Source organism: Oncorhynchus mykiss, chromosome 17 (assembly GCF_013265735.2).
Source record: "Oncorhynchus mykiss isolate Arlee chromosome 17, USDA_OmykA_1.1, whole genome shotgun sequence".
NCBI lineage: Eukaryota > Metazoa > Chordata > Actinopteri > Salmoniformes > Salmonidae > Oncorhynchus > Oncorhynchus mykiss.
In genome coordinates, this window is record NC_048581.1 from 50,912,885 (window position 1) to 50,929,982 (window position 17,098).

The 17,098-nt window shown below is 45.0% G+C and overlaps 1 pseudogene; it reads right to left on the reverse strand.

Moving 5' to 3' along the window:
• Window positions 1-1,640: 1,640 nt before the first annotated feature.
• On the reverse strand, window positions 1,641-14,531 carry LOC110493205 (annotated as a pseudogene).
• Between the last annotated feature and the right edge of the window lie 2,567 nt (window positions 14,532-17,098).

Here is a 17,098-nt window from a genome sequence, read left to right on the forward strand (position 1 = left end):
GGTGCTAGGCCTCAGGGTCAGTATGTGTGTTGGTGCTAGGCTTCAGGGTTAGTATGTGTGTGTTGGTGCTAAGCCTCAGAGTTAGTATGTGTGTTGGTGCTAGGCTTCAGGGTCAGTATGTGTGTTGGTGCTAGGCCTCAGGGTTAGTATGTGTGTGTTGGTGCTAGGCCTCAGGGTTAGTATGTGTGTTGGTGCTAGGCTTCAGGGTTAGTATGTGTGTGTTGGTGCTAGGCCTCAGGGTTAGTATGTGTGTTGGTGCTAGGCCTCAGGGTTAGTATGTGTGTTGGTGCTAGGCTTCAGGGTTAGTATGTGTGTGTTGGTGCTAGGCTTCAGGGTTAGTATGTGTGTGTTGGTGCTAGGCTTCAGGGTTAGTATGTGTGTGTTGGTGCTAGGCCTCAGGGTCAGTATGTGTGTTGGTGCTAGGCCTCAGGGTTAGTATGTGTGTTGGTGCTAGGCTTCAGGGTTAGTATGTGTGTGTTGGTGCTAGGCTTCAGGGTTAGTATGTGTGTGTTGGTGCTAGGCTTCAGGGTTAGTATGTGTGTGTTGGTGCTAGGCGTAGGCTCTATTCTCCTCTCCGAGACAGGATGTAGCCAAGGCCGCTCTAACACGAGTGTCAGTAAACACAATAAACACGGAAAGCGAGGGAGCACGGAGAGCTGGGTGGACCACAATAGAGAGGAAACGCAGGTTGTCCAAAGCTCTCCTCTTTCTGGCTCTGCTCTATATTTCTCCTAACCTCCTCTTACGTCTTTCTTTCTTCCTCTCCTCTGTTGTTCTTTCTCAAATCTCTATAGTTACTCTGTTTCTTACTCTTTCACTCTCGCTTCACTTCCACTCCTTCGCCACTGCTCTCTCAACCTCCTCCGTCCCTTCCTTGCTGCAGCTGTTGGTCTCGATGAGGCGTGATGTCACAGCCACCCAGCCAATCAGGTGCTGTTGTCGAGGGAGAACAGAGCGACTAAGCAGAGGAAAGAAAGAAGGGGTGGAGAGGGGAGGAGGAAGGGTTTCGTGTGTAGTGTGTTCTGCCTGGTGGGAGCTGGTGTAGATAAAGGCCCTCCTTGTGAACAGCGATGAGAGCCAGATCACCATGCCTCTGTGTGTTTAGTTCTTCTCTATCCTGGCCTGGACAATCAACTCATCAAGGAGCCCAGCCTCCAGCCCCAGTGTTTATTATCTTATTCCCCTGGACGTCTTTCATTAGATGTAAACACAGGTCCCTGACTGTGAGTCTTATCTGGAATAGGTGAAGCCACACTCACCGAACTCCACAACTACTACCACCATGAGTGTTGTGATAAAGAGCGGACTGGTTGGTACGTGGCTGGGCTGGAATGCACTGATCCTGGGGAGGGGAGAGAGGGCTGGGGTGTTGCTTGGCCATCCCCTTTTGTGTGAGGCAGGCAGGATGCAGGGTGGGTGTGGCCGCAACATTGGCAACTCATAACAAATGAAAGGTGAAGACAGCTGGCGGTGGAATGCAAAGATCCAATGGAGACCTCATGTTTTGTCTTCTCTCTTTATCTATTTTGATCCCAAAGTTGATTTTTCCACCCACTTTTTGTTGTCATGATTGGAGTTGTTTCATTACAACGTGAATAATCATTGAATAGAGCCACAGACTCTTTTCAAAGACTCCTGTCTCTCGTTTCCTTGACCCATACCACTTAACAGTAGGATAAGTAGAAGGCTAGATTTACATACATTTAAGATGCAGTTTGTACTGTGACGTTTTACGTGTGTTACTGCTTTTGTCTCGTGTTTAACATGTACACGATGCCTCAAACAAAACTTCACATTAGGGGAGACTCAAGTCAGTAAAGATAATCAAAGACAAGAATCTTCAGAAACTCCAAAAAATCTATTAGCAGAAAAAGTATTTCCCAAAGGAAAGTGTAACATTTAGGAAAGAATTAGCAGCAATTAGCCCCTTCCTGTACTTTTTCCCTACAGTTTATGAAGTCAAGAAACTTTTCGATTCAGCAATTGTCTGAATCAAGGACTTCCTCCAAAACATGGTAATTGTTCAGGGTATTCTAGGTGCGAGTCTGACCCCTGGTGGTGAAAAGATAATGCCCAGATAAATTGTCTGGTCGAACCACAAACACACACACACACACACAAACTATTTATTGACAAATGTATACCTCAGCACAGGTCCAGATATACAGCACAGCATGATATCATATTGGACTCTGTGATTTTGTTCATTTCTTCAACGATTTAGACAAGGCAACTTTTAGCTCCTTAGACCGACAGCATCACTCAGAACAGATTCATCAGTGAAAGAATCCATCTGTTTGAGAGTGTTCTCCAAACCAAAACTTCCAAGTTTTAGAGCTTGATGAGTAGAAGTACACAGTACTGGCCCTGGAAAAATCATTGCAGTCAGTGTTGCAAAACAAAACCAAAAGTTATTGTATCATGATTATTGTATTGTGGTTACAAAGATTGGAGGTGAAATCTGAACTTTAGCTAGCTTTCGTGGAGCTGCAGCTTCTCAAAAGCATGAGTATGCTACTGTATTGTGGTTAAACAAACAAACATTGATCTGCTCATGCTCACATCTGAACATTCTAACCCAGTCTCCATGACAACGGGCCCTCGGATTCTCTCTCTCTGATTAGATCTGAGATCCGCACACTGTGTTTGTGACAGGAGGCTGGGCTCCAGGAGTGCTCTGGAGCGGGCTCCGTGTCGTACCCAGGGAAAGGTGCTGTTTGGGGGTAGGTGTGTCTCACCAGCCCCCCTCTGAGGTGTCCACGTCCTGAACCATCCCTCCCTGCTGGATGACAGCTGTCGCCATGCTGATGGCCTCCTCCAATGTCTGCTGCTGCTCCTCACACACACACACACACACACACACACACACACACACACACACACACAGTATAATGCTAAGAGTTCAACTCGACAAGTTCTTAACCTCGGTGTGCATGAACTGACCTGAAAAGCAATCGGTGTGCCGTTAACCAGCAGCACACCTGCTGGTAGTGAGTTGCCTGTCATAACACCCTCCGACGTCACTATGGCAACCTGGAGAGGAAAGACAAACCACCAGAAACATGATGATCCACTTTACAGCACAAACATTGACATGCAAGAGCAAATACTGCTTCATGCATTTAGCCTAGTGTGGGCTAAGAAGTATGTGCGTGTAACCTACCTGCTGCAGCGCCTTGGCCTCCCCTGTAACCATGGTAATGTGGCGGTGTCCCATGGCGGTCGTGTCCGTCTGCTGGGTCGGCAGGGAGATGGTTGTGCCGTCCCGCATCACCATGGTGATAGCCGTGCCAAGAGCCTGTAGGTCCTCTTCCGACAGACCCACCTGCCAGAAGAGAACCAACTGTTTTTATAATACACTCAAGTTCGGAGAAACAGAACAGCTTGGGACTGTGGTGACAGCATGTACTAGAACTGAGCACGCGGCTATCAAAAGTATGTATGCCCTTTTCTTTCCATATCACACAAGTGGAATCACTAGATAGGAAAGTAGGACTACCTGAGAGCCAATGACGTCTTGGGAATCCGACCCTTCCTCTTTCTGCTCCGCCCCTTCCAGGAAGGAGACCTGTGAATGGTCGTTCATCGCTTTTGCAAAAGAGAAATCGGAGAGGCGGGTCATTAACGAATGAGGGGATTCGATCATCTGGCCCGGGTTACTCCGGTGAGAGGACTTAGCACCGTGTTAAAAGTGATTGCATTTGTTTTGGAAGTAGGCAGCCTCCCGGTCATGAGCCAGGTGCCCCGTTCAAAGCCCGCAGCAAAGTCGGCTTAAAACAAAAGTGATGTAGCCTAGACTAGATGGAGCACGTGGAGTAATGAGTAGGATTGTGTTCTCACATAATAGATTGTATGTTTCTGGAGCGACGCACAATGCTGCCTTGTTGACAACATGACCGAGCGGAGCTGATTATTGTTCAATTTGAGAAGGGAGCTCCTCCCTCACCGCTTTTGTCCGTTCACCATGTACCGTTGCACCGCTGCTCAGGTTAACAGAACTCCCTCAACGTATTGAATACTGTTAAGATCTTCAAGAGGAAATTAGTTCACAGCTGGTGTTTATTATAAGAGTGTGTGTGTGTGTGTGTCTCTCTACATACCTTCCCTGTCCCCTGTGGCCTCAAAGTCTGTGCGTGATGCATTTGTGCATGGCCAGTGTAGAGGGCTGTGCCACAATGGTTGCAGGTGTGTGAACCACATGGTGCTTGTACAGGCTGGAGTACTCTGTAAATCGCTTCCCACACCCAGGTACAGTACACAGGTAGGGCTTCTCTCCTAGAGGAGAGAGAGGGAGATAGAAAGAGTGAGGGAGCAGGGGAGAGAGAGAAAGAGGAGTACTTGTTTCATGTGAAGTATCTAACTAAACAGTCATGTAATCGCTCACCCGTGTGTATTCTCATGTAGTATTAGTAGTGTGTGTGTGTGTGTATGTGTGTGTTTTATCTTGGGGTGCGTCCTACCCGTGTGTATTCTCATGTGGTTCTTGTAGTTGGTGGCACTGGCGAAGCTTTGTCCACAGGAGGGTACAGGTCACATGTAGGGGCGTTCTCCTGTGTGTGTTCTGATGTGGACCTTCCTGTTGTTCGAGGTGGTGAAGGAATGACCACAGCCCTCAAACGGACACTTAAATGGCTTCTCACCTGACAGAGAGATAGACAAAATGTCAGGGGAAGAGATTGAGAGAAGGAAAGAAAGATATGGGGGAAGAGCATGTACAACCCTTGAACGGGCACTTTAATATAGTGTCCCATCGAACAAGAGGGAAGGAAACAAGGAGGGAAAGACAAAAAGGAGAAAACGAGAGAAAGTGAGAGGGAGCGTAAGAGGTCTACACTGAGATGTACAAAACATTAGGAACACCTTCCTAATATTGAGTTGCAACCCCCCTTTTGTCCTCAGAACAGACTCAATCCGTCGGTACATGGACTCTACAAGGTGTCGAAAGTGTTCCACAGGGATGCTGGCCCATATTGACTCCAATGCTTCCCACAGTTGTGTCAAGTTGGCTGTCATGTCCGTGGAACCATTCCTGGACAATCCTAGCCTTGTGGCACGGGGCATTATCCTGCTGAAAAACTCAATCAGATAGATACACTGCCGCCATGAAGGGATGCACCTGATTGGAAACGATGTTCAGATATGCTGTGGCTTCACTTTTATCAAGGGGCCAAACGTGTGCCATGAAAACACACCCCACACCATCATCACTAGCCTGCAATGATGACACGCGGCATAACATATATGCAAGGACTCGTGGTTTTCGCCATAACCTAGTCCTCCCATCAGCATGAAACAGCAGGAACCGGGATTCATCAGACCAGGCAATGTTTTTCTAATTCTCCAGTGTCCTGTGTTTTCGTTCCTTAGCCCATTGCAACCACATTTTTAATTTTTTTGCTGAAGGAAGTGAAACTCAGGTCATCGACTGCCATACCCCATTCATGTCAAGGTACAACGAGTTGTGCAGTATTTGATGGGTCTTTGGGCACCAATGTTGTACTGGACTGTCAGTTGATGAACTGTAGCCCGTCTGTTGCTCTGCACAATTCGTGTCAGCCTCCTTTGTCCTCTTTCATCAATGACCCATTTTCGACCACTGGCTGTTGTTGACTAGATGTCATTTGGGTGGGTGGTGGACCATTCTTGATACACACGGTAAACTGTTGAGCGTGAAAAACCCAGCAGCGCTGCAGTTCTTGACACACTCAAACCGATGCGCCTGGCACTTAGATATTTTGTGTTGCTCTGAATGGCACACATACACAATTCATGTTTCAAGGCAAAAAAATCATTCTTTAACCGGTCTCCTCTCCTTCATCTACACTGATTTAAGTGGATATGACAGGTGACATCAATAAGAGATCATAGCTTTCACCTGGATTCACCTGGTCAGTCTATGTTACCGAAAGAGCAGGCATTCCTAATGTACAGAGATATGAGGAGACTGATGGAAAGAGAAAGTGACTGAAAAAGAAGGGGGGGGGGGGGGGGGGGGGGGGGGGGGGGGGGGGGCTGAGGAAAGAAGTGGTGGGGGAAAGATGCAGGGTGTGTGTGTGTCCTGCTACCTGTGTGTGTGCGGACGTGTTTCTGGAGGTCCTCAGAGGTTTTGAAGGCCTTGAAGCATGTCTTCAGGACACTTGTGTGGTTTCTCTCCAGTGTGTGTTCGCAAGGTGACACTTCAGCCCGTAACCTGTGGGGAACGCCTTTCCACACGTCACACCTGTATGGCCGGACAGCTGTGTGGTATCTTGAGGTGGCGACGCATGTGGAAAGGACTACAAACAATTACGGCTTATAAAGGGAAAGCCAGCTGTGTGGCAAACACTGATGCCCTTCTCCCAGACCAGCTAAAACACTTTTTCTGCTGACTCAGAGGTAAACAATACCGATCCTTCTAGGAGGGCCCCCGGTGCGCAAAGGGACTGTGTGCTCTTGATCTCTATGGCCAACGTGAGTAAGACTTTTAAGTGTGTGAATACTCGCAAGGCAGCCGGCCCAGACGGTATCCCAGGCGGCGTCCTCAGAGCATGCCGCAGACCAGCGGGCGGGAGTGTTTACGGACATACTCAACCTCTTCCCGCCCCAGTCTGTAATCCCCACATGCTTCATGATGTCCGCCATTGTTCCGGTCTCCAAGCAAACAAAGGTAACTTGCCTAAATGACTATCACCCTGTAGCACTGACTTCTGTCATCGTGAAGTGCTTTGAGAAGCTATTCAAGGACCACATCAGCTCCACCTTAACTGACACACTGGACCCACTACAATGTGCATACCACTCCAATAGATCCACGCACGACGCAATCGTCATTGCGCTGCACTTGGCTCTATCCCATCTGGACAAGAGGAATACCTATGTGAGAATGCTGTTCATTGACTACAGCTGAGCTTTCAACGCCATAGTCCCCTTCAAGCTCATTAAGCTCAGGCCCGGGGTCTGAACACCTCCCTCTGCAACTGGATCCTGGACTTCCTGACGGGCAGACCCCAGCTGGTGAGGGAAGGCAACAACACCGCTGCCATTCTGACCCTCACACAGGGGCCCCTCAAGGATGTGCGCTCAGCCCCCTTCTGTGCTCACTGTACACCCACGACGACACGAAGTTGGTGGGCCTGATTGCCGACGACGAGACAGACCACAGGGAGGAGATTAGAGCACTGGAAGAGTGGTGCCAGGACAACAGCCTCTTCCTCAACAAAACCAAGGAGGTGATTGTGGACTACAGTAAACAGGGGGGGGAGCAGGTCCCCATCTGCATCAGCGGGGCTGCAGTGGAGAGGGTCAAAAGCTTCAGCGCCTCTTCAACCTTTCGGCAACTGAAGAAATTTGGCATAGCCCCTCAGATCCTCAAGACGTTATACAGCTGCAGTCAGGATTGTGCTGCCAAACTGCAAGCCCAAGGGGTGGTGGATGTACGCTGTGCTGCCATCGTCCAGCTGCACTGCCTCCACAGCACTGGGGTCATATCAATCTGCAGGGGTTAGAGAATGTTTGAGATCCCTTTCCTTCCATCATTTTGAGAAGTAATGCTAACTGATGTGTGAGGGACTGGACCAAAGAAAACAAGGTGACAACAACTATTGCTTTCACCAAGCCTTTCCTAGAGTAGTGAATGCAGTATCTGGCCCAGGTTTGATGTTAATATACCTTTGGGTGTGTGGTGGATGTGTGCGATGGTCCCGTCCTCGAAGCTGAACTGCCTGGCCATCCTCAAAGGCCAGGGGCTCTGGAGAGAGGACAGGAGAACAGCCAGCATCAGGAGCGACATGGTCTCACAGAACACAGACAATGTTAGTCACAAACCCTGCAGCAGATATGTGGTTCTGAGGGTGTAGAATGACCTTTCTGCGGTACAGTGACCTGGTGGATATAGGCTGTAGTACCGCCCCAACAATCCTGTGTAATACTGTATTACATTGTTCATATTTATGTGGCCATTGTCCTAACATCTTACTCTGTAACAAGGACAGATAACCTAGGTCAGCTGATGTGACATTATTGCACTGATGATGACCTAGGGGTTGTGTGTGGTGGCTTGATACATCAGAAGAGAAAAGGTGTTGAGTGACGGGTATTAACAATCTGTGGCTGTCCTGGACCCTCAACCACTGAATATACCATATTCTATAATATTTGCATTATGTGAATGCACCTAGGTTAGGTTCAAGATGAGTCTATGGGGAGAGGAACCCGGAGATCCGACGTTAAACTGCATTGGATTCAACGTCGGGTAGAAATGAGCGTTTGGACCTCTACAAGCCAGAATGTTTAATGAAACTTCACTGGTAGTCCGTGTGGATAGTCCTTCTGCAGGCAGGCATGTGAAACAACATAACCACAGGAAAGTATCTCTAGCACCGGAAGCACGAACAGAACCATCTAAACACGTGCACAAGCTCAACATGTACGCGCGTATATGTATCATGCATTCAGAAAGTATTCAGACCCCTTTACTTTTCCCACATTTTGTTACGTTACAGCCTTATTCTAAAATTGATTCAATTGCCCCCCCCCCCCTCATCTACACACAATACCACATAATGACAAAAGCAAAAACTGGTTTAGAAATTTTTGCACATGTATTAAAATGAAAAACGAAATATTACATTCACTTAAGTATTCAGGCCCTTTACTCAGTACTATGTTGAAGCACCTTTGGCAGCAATTTCAACCTCGAGTTTTCTTGGGTTTGATGTTACAAGCTTGGCACACCTGTATTTGGGGAGTTTCTCCCATTCTTCTCAGTAGATCCTCAAGCTCTGTCAGGTTGAATGGGGAGTGGTCGCTGCACAGCTATTTTCAGGTCTTTCCAGAGATGTTCGATCGGGTTCAAGTCTGGGACTTGTCCTGAAGCCACTCCTATATTGTCTTGGCTGTGTGCTTAGGGTTGTTGTCCTGTTGGAAGGTTTACCTTCACCCCAGTCTGAGGTCCTGAGCGCTCTAGAGCAGGTTTTCATCAAAGATCTCTCTGTACTTTGCTCCGTTCATCTTTCGCTCGATCCTGACTAGTCTCCCAGTCACAGCAAAATATCCCCACAGCATGATGCTGCCACCACGCTTCCCTTTAGGGATGGTGCCAGGTTTCCTTCGAACGTGACACTTGGCATTCAAGCCAAAGATTTCAACCTTGGTTTCATCAGACCAGAGAATCTTGTTTCTCATGGTCAGAGTCCTTTAGGTGCCTTTTGGCAAACTTCAACCGGGCTGTCATGGGTCTTTCACTGACGAGTGGCTTCCGTCTGGCCACTCTAGCATAAAGGCCTGATTGGTGTAGTGCTGCAGAGATGGTTGTCCTTATTGAAGGTTCTCCCATCTCCACAGAGGAACTCTGGAGCACTGTCAAAGTCACCATTGGGTTCTTGGTCAGCTCCCTGGCCAATGCCCTCCCCCAATTTCTCAGTTTGGCCAGGCAGCCAGCTCTAGGAAGAGTGTTGTTGGTTCCAGACTTCTTCCATTTAAGAATGATGGAGGCCACTGTGTTCTTGGGGACCTTCAATGCTTCAGAAATGTTTTAGTACCCTTTCCCAGATCCGTGCCTCGACACAATTCCCTTGACCTCATGGCTTGTTTTTTTTGCTGATATGCACTGTCAACTGTGGGACCTTATATAGACAGGTGTGTGCCTTTCCAAATCATGTCCAATCAAATGAATTCACCACAGGTGGACTCCAATCAAGTTGTAGAAACATCAAGGATGATCAATGGAAACAAGATGCACCTGAGCTCAATTTTGAGTCTCATAGCAAAGGGTCTGAAGACTATAGAAATAAGGTAGTTCTGTTTTTATACATTTGCAAAAAAAAAATGAAAACTTGTTTTCGCTTTGTCATTATGAGGTATTGTGTGGAGATTGATAAGAAAAACAATACATTTAATCAATTTTAGAATAAGGCTGTAACGTAACAAAAAGTCAAGAGGTCTACTTTGAATGTACTGTATGATATACTTTATGTATTTATCTTATGCACTATAGGCACTAACAGTGCTTTGAAACGTTTATGTAAATATACTTTCCTGTGGATATATTGCCATTCCTACCTTCAAAGGACCTACCACACAGACAACTGGTAAAGTAAGTTAAAATAGATTTTTATGTCCTGAGAGAAAGCTGTCCTGATACAATCGCTCATTTATGTCCAATGTAGAATTCAATGAAATTCAACGTCGGGTTTCCAGGATATGGGGAGGGCAGACTAATATTTTACTGTTAATGGACATAGCTATCTGCTCATGTTCATGTTGACACAAGGGTTTATGGCATAAGCAGTATGCCATCATTGGGTGCATTTCCATCCGGTTGTCACTGTGCCATCATTTCCAGGTTGTCACTGTATCGGTTTAGATGGGTTATTTGGCTGAATGAATTATTCTGCAGCAGAACTGGTCAGGCCACACATCTATCTTTCATTTTAGTAAATTATTGGGAATAATATTTGTTGTACATTATAGTAGGTGTAACAATATGCCATTAAGTCTAAAAGGTAGCTTGTCAAGAAGGGATGTGGACTCAAAATAGTCAATTTAAACTGGTTCACAAACTAGGGGTCGAGTGACAACTAAGTAGCTAGCTAACAAGTAAGTAAGCTAACGTCATCATTACACTGAATGGCAAGTTTACCTAGCTAGCAACTGGCAGGCTATTGATGCTATGGCTAGCTTCAAGAAGCACATGTTCTTTACCGTAGTTGTTACAACTAGTTAAAAATCACATAACACCAATGACATCAGCAATCGTTGAATTGCTAGCCTAACCCCCTAACCTTGACTACGTTTGCAATGTCTTTTGACATGTAGCTAACTACTGTAACTAAAGCGCGCGCGAAAGTCTAAATACAACCAGGCCTCTTCATTACAACACCTTTGAGCTCAAATCAGACATTTGTGCCGCAACATGGTTACTCCCGTCGGAAACACCGATAATCGATCCCTAACAAAGCGTTTTCTTTATCTTAATATTTTACCTCAAACTCAAAAGAAATCCAGAAATTCACAAGCCCTTCTTTATTTCCCTCTTCCTATCCTCCATTTTCCTATCCCATCTCTCCCTCGGTTTGACAAGTTGCAACGCAAGCTGGGATGCTCACCTCCAGCAGAACGCTAGGCACCAAATAAGCACCAGGGAACCTGAATGGTATGAAAACGAGTTGGGTCACAACACTGATCTATAATCTGTTGTTATGATGACTTGATAGGCTCAGTGGCGATTTTAGCATGTAAATCTTGGTGGGGCGAAGAAAAAAAGGAAAGTGGAATGCATGCCAGCAATGCCACTACACAACACTAAACAATATACTAATTGCACTATAACAGTGACAAACGGTAACCACAAACTGTTAGGGCCTACATAAAGCTGTCCCAACATCTTACCACTGCTACACCTGGCTCTCAGCGGAGCGTTGTCTGGCAGCGAAACAGTTCATTCAGCCTCATTTACTGTCTTTATAAAAACATGGCTGACTTGCTTAAACAACCTCTTTGGGATAGGCGTGCCACTAGCGCCCCACCTCGACAACATCCGGTGAAATTGCAGAGCACCAAATTCAAAATATAAAATTTGTAATATTAAACATTCATGAAAATACAAGTGTCTTACATAGTTTAAAAGCTTAACATCTTGTTAATCCAGCCTCTTTGTTAGATTTCAAAAAGGCTTTACGGCGAAAGTATACCATGCGATTATCTGAGGACAGCGCCCCACATACAAAAGCATTACAAACCTTTTCCAAACAAGCAGAGATGTCACAAAAGTCAGAAATAGCTATAAAATAAATAACTTCCCTTTGAAGATCTTCCTCCGTCTGCAATCCCAAGGGTCCCAGCTACCCAGCCAAATGGTCCCTTTGTTCGATGAAGTCCTTCTTTATATCCCAAAAAAGTAAGTTTAGTTGGCACGCTTGATTCAGTAATCCACCGATTTCCGTCATTCAAAATGCATACAAATGAATCTCAAAAGTGACCAATAAACCTTTTCCAAACAAGTCAAATAACATTTCTAATCAATCCTCAGGTACCTTAATATGTAAATAAACACACGCAACAATATTACAGTCAAAATGGGAGCCACCTAGAAAAACTACAAATTATAGTTCATTTTTAGAAACTCTTTCTAAAGACTGTTGACATCTACTGGAAGCCCAAGGAACTGCAATCTGGGAGGTATTCCATTGATATTCCCAAAGACAGCCATTTCAATGAGTGGTGAGCTCAACAACAACAACAAAAAATTCCATATGGATTCTCCTCGGGTTTTCACCTGCCATATCAGTTCTGTTATACTCACAGACAGATTATTTTAACAGTTTTGGAAACTTTAGAGTGTTTTCTATTCAATACTACCAATTGTATGCATATCCTAGCTTCTAGACCTGAGTAAAAGGCAGTTTACTTTGGGCACCTCAGTCATCCAACTTCTGAATACTGCACAAATGTGGTTTCTAATGACAATTGAGATGTACAAACTATTGCATAAGGGGACGACAAGCAGATAAGAGGCAATCCGTAATTTGGTTTAAGACAATGAGCGAGCTAGGACAGGCATAATGTTAGTCAATATAACTATATGTTTAACACTTTTGAAATGTACAGTGACAGAATTCAGAACATGGGTGTTCTTACAGTGCTCTCCCAGTACACCAAGTTAGAACTGTAGGATAAATAAATGGGGCATATAAGCAGACAATGAAAGCTCTTACAATATTCAATGATTACATTTCTCTAAAACGGGTTATAGTCTACAGTAGAACAGTCAGAACACTAGGTGAAATTATGAGGGGTAAATAGACCAAATTACTGGGCTGAGGCACATGGGCTACTAACACCTTCCGACACAACATTCACTTAGTATTACTTTCTCAGCTACAGTATACATATCTCCCTTGCATGTTACAGCATTTATGAAGCAGAAATACAGTACATTTTTGGACTCACATTGTTGTGCTTGGCTCATTTGAACAGGAAGGTGGTGCGGCGGTCCTCCTTATCATTTAAAACTTGGAAAAGAGCCCCTTAATCCCAGATTTGGGACCACACAGCCACTGTCACTGATTCCTTCCAAACCACTTATTGAATTTGCAATTTTCCAACTTGTGTTATGTTTGTCCACCGATGCGTTTTATCTATAATTTAGCTTCATATGACAATGATTAAAAAGGATTTCCCAGTAGATTGTCGACTTGATTCATGATGACTGCTAGCTAAGATTTTTAAAGTATGACGTTGACATGATCAGGTCAATCAAAGCTACTGTAGATATAACGTGATTTGACATTTTATCTGTGGCAAATGACCTCTGAGCCTTCTTGGATGGGCACTTCTGTGGCAGCAGCTGAAGGGTTAGAACTTTCAATGTCTCCTCTTACATTTGTCAGTGACGTAAAGTACCCATGAGTGACAGAAAATTGAGCCAATCACAGCTCAACGCTCCGTATTTTCTGCTGGCTTGCCCAACCACCACAGAAAGCACTGAGCTTGGCTGACACCTGCATTTAGGAGCTGTCAAAAAATAAACGATGTTTGTACACGGCTTTATTAACTCAATGATATATATCGTTTGATATGTTACACATTTTAATGCCAAAATAACATGCAGAACAGGAAAGCCCCCCCCCCCCCCTAAAAAACAAAAAAACAAGTGGGGCTCTGCCCTGAATGATGGGTCGCCACTGGATAGGCTAGGGGTTGATACAGGGGTGGGAAAGACTGGTTCTATATATATTTTTTAAGGATCAGCTCAGTGACTTTCAACGTAGCACAATCATTTGGAATGAGATGTTTGAGAAGCAGATGTCCACATACTTTTGGTCATGTAGTGCATTTCAAGGACGGGCAACTTCAGTCCTCGGGGCTGGACAGGTGTCTCACTTGTTCCCCATCTGTAGCAAACACAGCATATTAAACAAATTACATTCTAAACTGAAGATCATGATTAGTTTCAGTTTCAAGTTGTATTAGAAATGTGCATCCTGTAGCAAACTCCAAAACGTTCTGGGACACTAAAGTCCATGGAGAATAAGAGCACCTCCTCCCAGCTGCCCACTGCACTGAGGCTAGGAAACACTGTCACCACCAATAAATCTACGATAATCAAGATTTTCAATAAGCATTTTCAACAAGCAGCTGGCCATGCTGACCCCCACAGCAACTTGCCCAAGCCTCCCCCATTTCTCCTTCACCCAAATACAGATTGCTCATGTTCTGAAAGAGCTACAGAATCTGGACCCCTACAAATCAGCTGGGCTAGACAATCTGGACCCTATCGTTCTAAAATTATCTGCCGAAATTGTTGCAACCCTTATTACTAACTTGTTCAAATGCTCTTTCGCATCGTCTGAGATTCCTAAAGATTGGAAAGCTGCCATGGTCATACCCCTCTTCAAAGGGGGAGACACTCTAGACCCAAACTGCTACAGACCTATATCCATCCTGCCCTCCCTTTCTAAAGTCTTCGGAAGCCAAGTTAACAGATCACCGACCATTTCGAATCCCACCGTACCTTCTCCGCTATGCAATCTGGTTTCCGAGCTGGTCACGGGTGCACCTCAGCCACGCTCAAGGTCCTAAACGATATCTTAACCGCCATCGATAAAATACATTGCTGTGCAGCCGTATTCAACGACCTCTACGCAGACGACACCATTCTGTATACCTCTGGCCCTTCTTTGGGCACTGTGTTAACAAACCTCCAAACGAGCTTCAATGCCATACAACTCTCCTTCCGTGGCCTCCAACTGCTCTTAAGTGCAAGTAAAACTAAATGCATGCTCTTCAACCGATCGCTGCACGCACCTGCCCGCCCGTCTAGCATCACTACTCTGGACGGTTCTGATTTAGAATATGTGGACAACTACAAATACCTAGGTGTCTGGTTAGACTGTAAACTCTCCTTCCAGACTCACATTAAGCATCTCACATTTCCAATCCAAAATTAAATCTAGAATCGGCTTCCTATTTCGCAACAAAGCCTCCTTCACTCATGCTGCCAAACATACCCTCGTAAAACTGACTATCCTACCGATCCTCGACTTTGGCGATGTCATTTACAAAATAGCCTCAAACACTCTACTCAGCAAATTGGATGTCGTCTATCACAGTGCCATCAGTTTAGTCACCAAAGCCCCATATACCACCCACCATTGCGACCTGTATGCTCTCGTTGGCTGGCCCTCGATTCATATTCGTCGCCAAACCCACTGGCTCCAGGTAATCTATAAGTCTTTGCTAGGTAAATCTTCGCTTTATCTCAGCTCACTGGTCACCATAGCAGCACCCACTCGTAGCACACGCTCCAGCAGGTATATTTCACTGGTCATTCCCAAAGCCAACTCCTCCTTTGGATGCCTTTCCATCCAGTTCTCTGCTGCCAATGACTGGAACGAATTGCAAAAATCACTGAAGCTGGAGACTTATATCACCCTCACTAACTTTAAGCATCAGCTGTCAGAGCAACTTACCGATCATTGCACCTGTACACAGCCCATCTGTAAACAACCCAACTACCTCATCCCCATATTATTCTTTTTTTTGCTCCTTTGCACCCCAGTATCTCTACTTGCACATATATCACTCCAGTGTTAATGCTAATTTGTCATTATTCCGGCCTCTATGGCCTATTTATTGCCTACCTCCCTACTCTTCTACATTTGCACACACTGCATATAGATTTTTCTATTGTGTTATTGACTGTATGTTTGTTTATCCCATGCATAACTCTGTGTTTGTGTCGCACTGCTTTGCTTTATCTTGGCCAGGTCGCAGTTGTAAATGAGAACTTGTTCTCAACTGGCCTACCTGGATAAATAAAAGGTGAAATAAAATGAACATACCTGACAAGCAACCTCACTCACAGTAGACCGGAAACACATTTATTTATAAATATTATCCTAACATTCAGCGTCTGACAGATGTCATGACACTAGCCCTCTAGCAGAGATGTGACCCCCCTCCCCCCTCCTTAGGAGGGGGCAGTTTTTGCAACAGCTCCATAAATTCCTGGCAGAGGCCCTCTTCTCCCTTGCAACATGCAGTATGGAGAGTGTCACAGTAAGACAAAGGGACTCTCCCGCCAAATACTCCTACCTCCCGAATTGGAGAATTAAACGTTATTCCTAATTTAGAGAATGTGGAAATAAATGGTCAGTGGAGAAGCCAGCTACGACCCGGTCTGTTTTGTTTCATGTTTGTGACCTCATGAAATACAACACAGCCACATTACCCTAATTCTGTTTAGACAGGTTCCTCAGTTATGAGGCTTGCATCTGAATGTGGGATAAAATGTCTAACGAAGTATAAGAATACTTTTGAAAAGATAATGTGATTTCGTCTTCTAAAATGAAAATCTTTGTTTTTGGTAACTTGTGCCCAGTCAGTAACCATGCCCAAGTGAATAGACATTGGTTGGATATGATGAACCAACCCCTTTTCCACTCTAGAATATAAGCTCCTGTGATGAAAAGTCACCTCAGTTCCAAATACCGTGAGGTCCTCATGTTTAAAAAGGGCTAATTGTAATTTCCAATCTACAGGCCAGAACATGAGCTTGCTCCACACTTGAAATGGTATGAACTCTGAACTATTGACCACTCAAGAAGTGAGTCCTAGATTACAGCCTAACAGACTGCAGCTGAAAAGGTAGCAAATCTAGTAAGAACATTGACCCAGAAGAATCAACAAAGGACAATGGCGACATCAACTGGGCAAACCAAAGCCCAGTTGGGCAAACCAGCTCAACTATCGAAGGCAGCTTCACATAAATACAATGCATTACCTTTCTCCGAACGAGAGATCATTAGTGGCATAGGTATTTGTGAGAATAGCTTCCCATGTCCAATTGTGACCCATTCCTTAGTCTTCCTTCTGAACCTCCCCTTTATTATCTCTGAATCTATCGTGTTATAACAAAACTGTTTTTGTTTAGTCCACTAGGGATGGTATTTACTGTATAAAGTTATTATGTATTGTATATTCTGTAATTGTTTAATTAGTTAGTAAATAAATAATTGCGCAAATGTGGATGGATGATTCATAGTAAAGGCTGAGTTCGTAGAGGACCAAGAATTTTACAACTTTCAGATGAGACTGATATGTAAATAATAATTAATGA